Here is a 9418-nt window from a genome sequence, read left to right as displayed (position 1 = left end):
ATAATAATATAATGCTACGGATTTAAAATTGATTGATTTTTTGCGGTAAGAAATTCTTCAAATATTCATTGCGTGAAATTTTTAAATCTCTGTGGCAAAAGATAAATAATAAGGGAAGTCTAGAAAAAAGAGTTAAACAAAACTGTTAAAATAATTACAAAAAATAGTAAAATTAGCCAGTTCCAAGTAGCATTTTGCCTTAAGGCAAGTTGCACGAACATCCCGATACGTATCAACTTAATCGATAAAATTTGTGATTTAGCTATTTAAATAAAATATTCAACTGTTCATTTCAAAAATAAAATTTTCGCTTTCACTAAAAATTAATCAATGCGATTACCAATTGGTTTCTTTCAAACATACTTATGGACGTCAACTGTAATCAGTAGCTATAGGTAAAATGTTTTTTGAATTATTGAAATCGGACGCTTCGTACTCTCAAAAATTAAATTACCGTTTTTGGCACTTTTTGCCCCGAATCTTCAAAACGACTGCATCTGCCTTTGGCAAAATATCGAATCGAATATTTTTGAATCATTCAAATCGGTTGATCCTGATGATTCCCGACATTGTCGACAAAAAATTGTATCTGCACTTATATATACCGATACACTCACATACATCCATTTTATGTGAGGTATGCCAAAATGTATAAAAACTTTTGAAACGTAATGATACATAAAAATTTTCATTTTCGATTTATTTGCGATTATTATAACTTACCCTACAAGAAGTTAAAAAAATAGTGGAATTTTTTGGCTTCTGGCTATATCATCTTCCCTTGCCTCGGATCATCTGATTAGATTAATTCAAAAAAACTTTTGCTTATGTAGACGGTATGCAAAAACTGGTTTTACAAAAAATTGCGTAGTTTTGATAATTTAAAAAAAAACAAAATTTTCAAAAAAAAATAAAGTTTCAAATAACTCAAATTTTCGAAATTTTTCATCATTTTCAAAAAAATCTAAATTTCTAAAAATACTGAAATTAAAAAAAAACGATTTCTTACAAAAATTTAAGAATATTTCAAAACTTTCAAAAAGAATCGGATTTTTTCAAAACTTTTCAAATTCTCAAAAACTTAAAAAGGAACAATTTTTTTCAAAAATCCCAAAGAATTTCGAACTTTTGAAAAATTTTCAAAATTTTGAACAAATTTCAAAACCATTAAAAAAATCAAATTTAAAAAAAAAACGAACAGATTTCTTGTAAACATACACATAAGTTGTTTGTAGAATACGCTCTTCGAATTTTTAATTACGATACGGAAAGTTCCAGCAATTTGCCTTAAGGCACGATGCCATGCACCATTAGTTAATAGCCAGATTGGACCTTTCCGCCCCCGTTCTACCTGCTATATTTGTCGTCGACCGTAGGGCAGCCAAATCATTTCCACCCCCAATCGTTGGACATTCGTCGCCAGCTCGCATTCCGGTACGCGTGATTTTTTGCCCCAAATACATAATGTGTCAGCTTAATGACACGACACTCACACCGTGGCCAGACAAAAGCGACTTTACATGCAAAACGTGCGATTGTAACTGAAACTGAAATGCGACGACCTGCGCAAAGGCTAATTACCCCAGCTTATTACATCCATTCCAAGACGTGATCTTATTACTTAACTCGAATTAGATATAGACATGCTTAACGAGAATTACAGAACCGTTAACAGTTCTTACAATTCGAAATTCAGATTATATATCAATACCTTCTTTCAATTTACTATTCTCATCTTATATATGGAATACAATTCTAGAGATTTTTGTCACCCCTAAAGAACATATTTTAATTACAGGGATCCTGAAGGAGAAGTTAATGTTTTCGCGAAAAAAACAGTTTTGCTAAATTTATGTTTTCTCGGCGTTTCAAGTCGTTATAAATCGAATGAGACCAAATTTGGAAAAAATAAGATTGTGTCAGATAGAAAGAGCCGATTCTTGATCTTTTATCGACGTTTTCTTAAAAATAGCTAGACCGAGTTCAAAAATTTAAAGGAGTTACATTCGATGTAATTTTGTAATTATCCGAAAAGTGTCCACATTTTAGCCCATAATCTTGAACCATTTTTTTTAAATGCAAAAACTGTTCGAAAGATATTGGTTGCGAATCGTACTCAAAAACCAAAGAGACTAAATAAGGTAAAAAAAATACTTTCGTTAAAAATTTGATGATGTGACCGGTCTCTTTATTGCGATGCCACCCGATTTAAGGCAATGTCTGAATACACATCATTTTTCTTCTTCTTTAAAATAGTATTGCTTAAAAAATCCTTACTTTATAGTAATCGCAAAAAATCGAAAATGAAAATTTTTATATATCTTTACGTTTCAAAACTTTTTGAACATTTTGGCATACCTTAGAAAAAATGGATATATGTGTGTGTGTGTGTGTGTGTGTGTATGCGGATACAAATTTTCGTCGACGATTTCGGGAACACGGATGAAGCGATTTGAATAATTCAAAGAACATTTGATTTGTATTGATAAGGAGACGTGCTGATTAGTTTTTGGCGAAGGCAGGTCTAGCCGTTGCAAAGATATGGGAAAAACACCATTTGGCGGTCTAAAATGCTCATTAGACATATGCGCATCAAATTATCAGATATTTTATAGAGATTTTAATAATAAGTATAAATTTTGTTTACATTCCTAAGGCTTCCGTACCAATGTTTATCCGTTAGACGGCGACGCGGCGCTTACGCGCTTTGACATCTCGTCCCTAAGCAGTTAAAGCAGTACGATTGTTTTGAAAAAAAAGTACAGAATTTCCAAAATATTTCAAAATACACTTTTCTTCAAAAAGGCTTTTTTTCAAAAAAAAGTTAATTTTTGTCAAAAATTTATAGTTTCTCAAAAATCTAATTTTTCAGAGTAATTTTTTTTCAAAAATGTTACAACCAGAAAGAAATAGGATAGATGGGGCGTCTTAAAGGTCCGCGTAAAATGGGAAAGTCTACCATAATTTTCTCTATAACAAGTAATGCATGGTTTTTGGTAATGATACTATTTTAAAGTAGAGGGCAAATGGTGTGTAATCAACAATTGTCTTAAATTGCGCAATATGGCTATCACGAGATAAATGGCCACATAATTAAATCTTTAAAAAAAAGTTAATCTTTAAAAAAAAAATTTTTGGTACGGGAAGTTCCAGCATTTTGCCTTAAGGCATGATGCCATGCGCCCCACTAGTTTATACATTATTTTCTTTTTGATATTGTTCTTACTTTTATTTATTATTTTTCAGATTTGAGATACACAAATTCTACGCAGTGGATATTTAAAGGATTTTTTTTTACCGTCAAAGAATTTCAAGGTATTTACATATTTAACTACAGATTGTAAATTTTTGTTAAAAATTCTATTCTGAATATCGAACATTCTATTATTATGCTTTAAACAAAAATGCAGGAGTAGGCTCATAGTAGAATACAAAGCTAAAAGGATACTAAGCCTAGCACTCTGGTATATATTGCAATTGACAATAACTAGAAAAAAAACACCTATAATAATGTTACAGTAATATAGTTTTTTTTTTCTCGTTATTATCAATTGCAATATATAATTTCAGTGTTAGGCATAACCCTTGCCACTAGCGAATTTCGAGATTTATAAGAATTTTACCCTCGCAGCGGCAGCATCCGAGTGGTAAGGGTTAACCCTTTATTGTGTTAGCTTTGTATTCTACTTTAATGAGTCTACTACTATATCCAAAATGAATAAAATATACAAAAATTTCTCTGTATACAACTTCTGCCAAAAATACCATCAGAGTTGAAATAACTATTAACTTAATTTATTCTTGTAAAATAGCTTCCTTAACTTGTTCTACTTTTATTCACTATTTTGTTATTAATTGTTTATACCTTTGCCAGTGTAAAGATTCTGGTGGTCTTTTTTTACTCCAACTACATGTAAGCTTTCGTGGATGATAAATAAAAAACTGTTAAAAATAACAGTATATCTTATAAAACAATTAAATAACTTATATGCAAAACTAATTGAAACTAAGGTGTAAACTAATTGAACAACAAACTGAATACACTAAATAACAGTCGTCAAAAGCAATAAATACAACAAAGAACAAAAATACTTCTGTTACCAAATTGATAAACGAGCAAATTGATGATTTTGATTTTTCTGATAGTTACAGCACATTTTGTGAAAATGTATACATGTGGATATAAAAGATTTTCTTAGAATATAGATTCTTGGATATTTTGTTTGATCTAGCAAAGAGAAATTATTTCAAAAATTATTACTGACATTTAATTCAATTCTGATTTTTGTTCCATCATGCCCGAACGCCGTATTGGCAATCGATTTAGACACTCTAATGTAAGTACAATAAAAAAAATTGCTTTATATGGAATAGGCGCAGAAATTAATTATGTGGCCATTTATCTCGTGATAGCCATATTGTGCAATTTAAGACAATTTTTGATTACACACCATTTGCCGTCTACTTTAAAATAGTATCATTACCAAATACCCATGCATTACTTGTTGTTTGAGATAATTAAGGTAGACCTTTTCACTCGCGAACCTTTAAGACGCCCCATCTATCCTATTTGTTTCTGGTTTAATTATGGTGGACCTTTTTACCCTCGGACCCTTAATCCCTGATCCACCCTATGGTGATAGTTGACGTTCGATGAGGCAGCAACTGTTGTTTTGCATATTCCGGCTTCGGCTTCGGCATGCTATCTGTCCGTGCCGAAACTGCAATCGCTCATGCTGATCCATACATATGTCCTTGCATTAAACATCACTGTTTATAGCAATCAATATGTTAGTATATATAGATTTCTGGACATACATGACAGACATATCCATGGACATATATACATGTATCAAAATTCAATCCTAAAAATAAACTAAGGTCAGATTCTTACTCAGCCTACCAAACAAAGCTTTTAATATATGGCTTTATGTCTTGTCCAAAACATATGAAAAACTTGTTAAAAATTTTATACAGAGTAAAGCGGGTAAAAAGGTCCACCACTATTATCTTAAACATAAAAAAGTATGGAATTTTTTCACAATACTATTTTAAAGTAGAATGCAAAATATTTATAACCAGCCATCATCTTAGTTCTTACAGCGTTGCTATCAGGAGATGGATGGCCATATATAAATATTAATAACAAAAGTATTATGTTTGGTTGGTTATATTTTGGTTTTGAGCCTTTTTATTTAATTTATAATACCAGAATTAAGTTTTTAAGTATACGTTATTTCAATGTTTTTTAAGATGTATTGTTATTTTCAAGTTAGATTTATCAGTTTTTTATATAATCCCTAGAATAGCTTTCACGTGGGCGAAATGAAAAAAAAAGTAATTCTTTACACTGAGAAATGTGTAAGCAGTGAGAAAATAGTGAACTAAGTTAAAAAAAACTATTTTACAAGAGTTAAATTAATTTTATAGTTGTTTCAACGCCGCTGATAAATATTTTTGACGAAAGGTAATATACGGTGTAATCTTCGTAAAAAATGTACCCATAAAATTTTTACTTCGCGTTGGTTAAATAATTTAGCTATTACTTTATAAAATCCTTTCAAAATTAAAAATAAAACTGGTGGGGTGTATGGCATCGTGCCTTAAGGCAAATTGCTGGAACTTCCCGTACCGTAACGAAATGTTCGAGGAATACTGAATGTTTTCAAATAGATTATTATTAATATTGTAACATTGTCTAATATTTATAAGAATTATATAAACTGAATTGCAAAGTTGAAATTATTTGTTTAAAATATATTAGAACTATAGCCAGAATTAAAAATAAAATCTGAACTTTTTTTGAAAAAAAAAAGAAACAAAATTTTTTTCCAAAGACAATTATTTTGTTAATACAAGCAGAAAGTTCTTTGAATCATTTAAATTGGACGCTTAGTTCTCTCAAAAACTGCCATTTTTTACATATTTAGCTTCGTATCTTCGAAATGGCTGGGCCTGCCTTTGCCAAAAACTAATAAACACTTCTTCCATTCATTACTAATTGAATGTTTTTTAGATCATTCAAATCGGATACTCGGATACTGAGTTCTCTCAAAAACTCGATTTCTATTTTCTGCACTCTTTGCTCCGTATCTCCAAAACGGCTGGACCTGCCTTTGTCAAAAACTAATCAACTCTTTTCCCTAATGTTTTTTGAACCATTCAAATCGGTTGATCCGTGCGCCCGAAAACGTGACTGGAAATTTGTATCCATACATACATACACACACACATCCATTTTTTCTGAGGTATGCCAAAATGTTCAGAAACCTTCAAAACGTCGAGAAATGTAAAAATTTTCAATTTCGATTTTCGGCCCATTACAATAACTTACCCTACGGGAAGTTAAAAAGAACTATAAATTTTATTGGTAAATATTAGTAAAATATTTCACTGATTTTGTTCAGCGGTGAAACTGTGGAAAAAAATCTTCATCTCTTGACCATGATATTATTCCCCGCACGTGTATTATTCCCTGGTACATGTATTTCATGAGCAAGCTCATAAAATATACAAATTTCAACTTTGTTGTGTCGCGTTGTTTCAAGTGTTAAAAAATTCAGAATGACACTTGATTCTCTAAAAAGCCATTCTTTGCGATCTAAACTTTTAACGACTTTGGCACTCTGCACGCTTTCCTTCCGGGAACAATGCTAGGAGCAGATTAATTTTTCTAACGCATTTATAAAATATAAAGGTCGTACGAATTTATTAACTTGCAGAAAAATAAGTTTACGTTTTCACCAAAAAATCTTATTTGCTAATTTTATGATAAGTGAAACTTGATAATTTTAAATGAAATTTAAAACAGGTAACACAGTACCTACAATTGTAGTTATGGCAAGAATATTTATGAAATAATAAATAAGAATAAACGTCTTCATTTTTATTACAAAAATAGCACCATAAATATATTATGAAGTTTTTATACCGCTCTTATATTTACTTGTTAGATTAATTTATGAAGACACGTTTACGTGGGCGTCAAAAAATCATCGATAAATTGTTTTTCTATGCTTTAATAATTTATCGTTTGTTAATCATAAAATGCAAAATATTTGGACACATGATAAGATATAGACGTAATATATTATTCCATTATTAAAAGCATAAAATTATCAAATCGGATTTTTTTGCGAAAACAAATTTCTTTGGGAAGTTAAAAAAATGTTTACTTTTTAATTTGTGTTTTGATAAGACTAGTTAAATAAATTAAATTCTTCACAATTAATTTAAATAACAATTTTTGAGGACATTACAACTACAAATATGTATTAAATTTATTTTCGATATGCGAGTTGTTAAATCTGAGATATAAATCGATCTCAATTTATCACAAGATTATAATAAATTCATTTTCCATGAAATAAAAAGATAAAATATTTCTGTTATTTAACATTATGTCGGCGCCCTCATGTGCAATATAAATTGATGTCAATTAATTAAAAATATTAAAATAACTTGGTGACCATTTTTTTTTAAATCCGAGCTTATAGTGTAGGTGCGGGTATAATCAGTTTTTTAATTTTTTTTTTGTTAAATGAGAATAAAACTGGTTATATTCTTATTAAATAAATGTTTTTCTCATTTTTAATCATTCTGCAAAAATGCTCATAGCTAATATATTCAAAAAAACATGTTACTTGTATTGATGATGTCTAGGGGTATCGGAGATCCAATAAAAAAGTAACAAAATGACATTTGGCGGACAAAAATGTTCATTAGACCTATGCACATCAAATTATCACATTTTTTATTTTTTTATTTATTTATCACATTACTAATGTTTATCCGTTATACAGCGACGCGGCGTCTACGCGCTTCTATATTTTGTTTCTACGCAGCTGACATATTGTGATTTCTTTGAAAAAAAGTTCAAAATTTCCAAAATATTAAAAAATCATTTACTTTAAAAAAATTTAAAACTTTTAAACCTTTTTAAAAACTTGAATTTTTGTTCCTCTAATTTGTCTTAAGGCACAATGCTATGCACCATTAGTTTAATAGACTATTTTAACTATTTAATACATTAAAAATAAATCTTTTTTCTTTCACATGATTTAGTATTTTCTATTCTATTATCCTCATAAATGATTTCCGATACTTGTGCAAAGTATAGAGTAGATTTCGTTGAATTGATATAAAATTAAAGCCGGCTAAAGTAGCGACATTAATAATAAAAAGCTGTAAAATGTGCAAACACGTGCGCATTTTCGTTCAACGAGCAAGACGTGTCCCGGTCGAGCCGGTGGAGCAGGAGGACCAAGAGGCGCAGGAGGTGCAGGAGGTGCAGGAGTAGTCCCTCCGGCGGCCTCTCGTCTCCGGTCTCCGGTCTCCACCGCGAATCGTCCCGCCGCGCCTTTGACCATGAAGTCACACAATGATGAGGGTATTACATGTCCGAATCCTTATATGTTCGACAAACAGAGCTTTCGCGGCCACAGCGCCACTGCGTTTATTATTTCCTCGGTTTACGTTGCTCTTGTTTTATGATCTCATCTCGCACATGCTTTGTATTTTGTATGTGCAACGCCGATTCTGATTTACGACACAATTTACTGCTCTGTTAAGAACTAACAAAGCGTTTAAAACCCGTTCTCTACTGTGTGTACACATTGATATACACACAATGACGTATGATGATTTCGATTTGTTAAAGAAACCGATTTATTTTCCTTACGATTTTACTGGCAACTGTAACAAATGTTTTAGTAGCACTTTAATGCGGAGGAAGAAAAATCCAGAAGTGATCTACTTGTGGGATGCATTTTATGTAAACTTCCTTCTGAGATAACTATAAATACAGACAAAAATGATAATGTTGATATAGATGACTTAAAGCATTTGATTTCATCAGGACAGTATGGATTTGTATGAAAAATTTACACTTATTTAATCACGTTCAGTAATTAGACTGTCTAAATCACAATACATTACTCGTATCAAGTAAATAAGTTTCAAACGATTTTTAGTAAAATTCCCATTTAATTCATAATTTTAGAAATATGTTTTTTTACTATTTTTCTAAAAACCTGTCCCATTTTACCCTATAAGCTGTGTAAATAGGGACAGCCATCGCGCAAACAAATACAATATTTTATTTTTAATTTTGAAAAAATTTTACAGAGCAATAGCTAAATTATTCAACCAACGCAAAGTAAAAAATTTATGGGCATTTTTTTACAAAGATCACACCATATATAACCTTTTGTAAAAAATATTTATCAGCAGAGTTGGAAAAACTATGAATTTAATTTAACTCTTGTAAAATAACTTCTTTTAGTAACTCAATTTACTATTTTCTCACTGCTTGCACATTTATCAGTGTAAACGTTTACCTTTTTCTCATCTCGCCCACATGAAAGCTATTCTAGGGGTTATATAAAAAAACTGTTAAATCTAACTTACAAATAATAAT

This window comes from Ctenocephalides felis, unplaced genomic scaffold, assembly GCF_003426905.1.
Source record: "Ctenocephalides felis isolate EL2017-DRISC unplaced genomic scaffold, ASM342690v1 CF-g0.4_SCAFFOLD_01886, whole genome shotgun sequence".
Taxonomy (NCBI): domain Eukaryota; kingdom Metazoa; phylum Arthropoda; class Insecta; order Siphonaptera; family Pulicidae; genus Ctenocephalides; species Ctenocephalides felis.
This window is presented reverse-complemented; position numbering follows the sequence as displayed.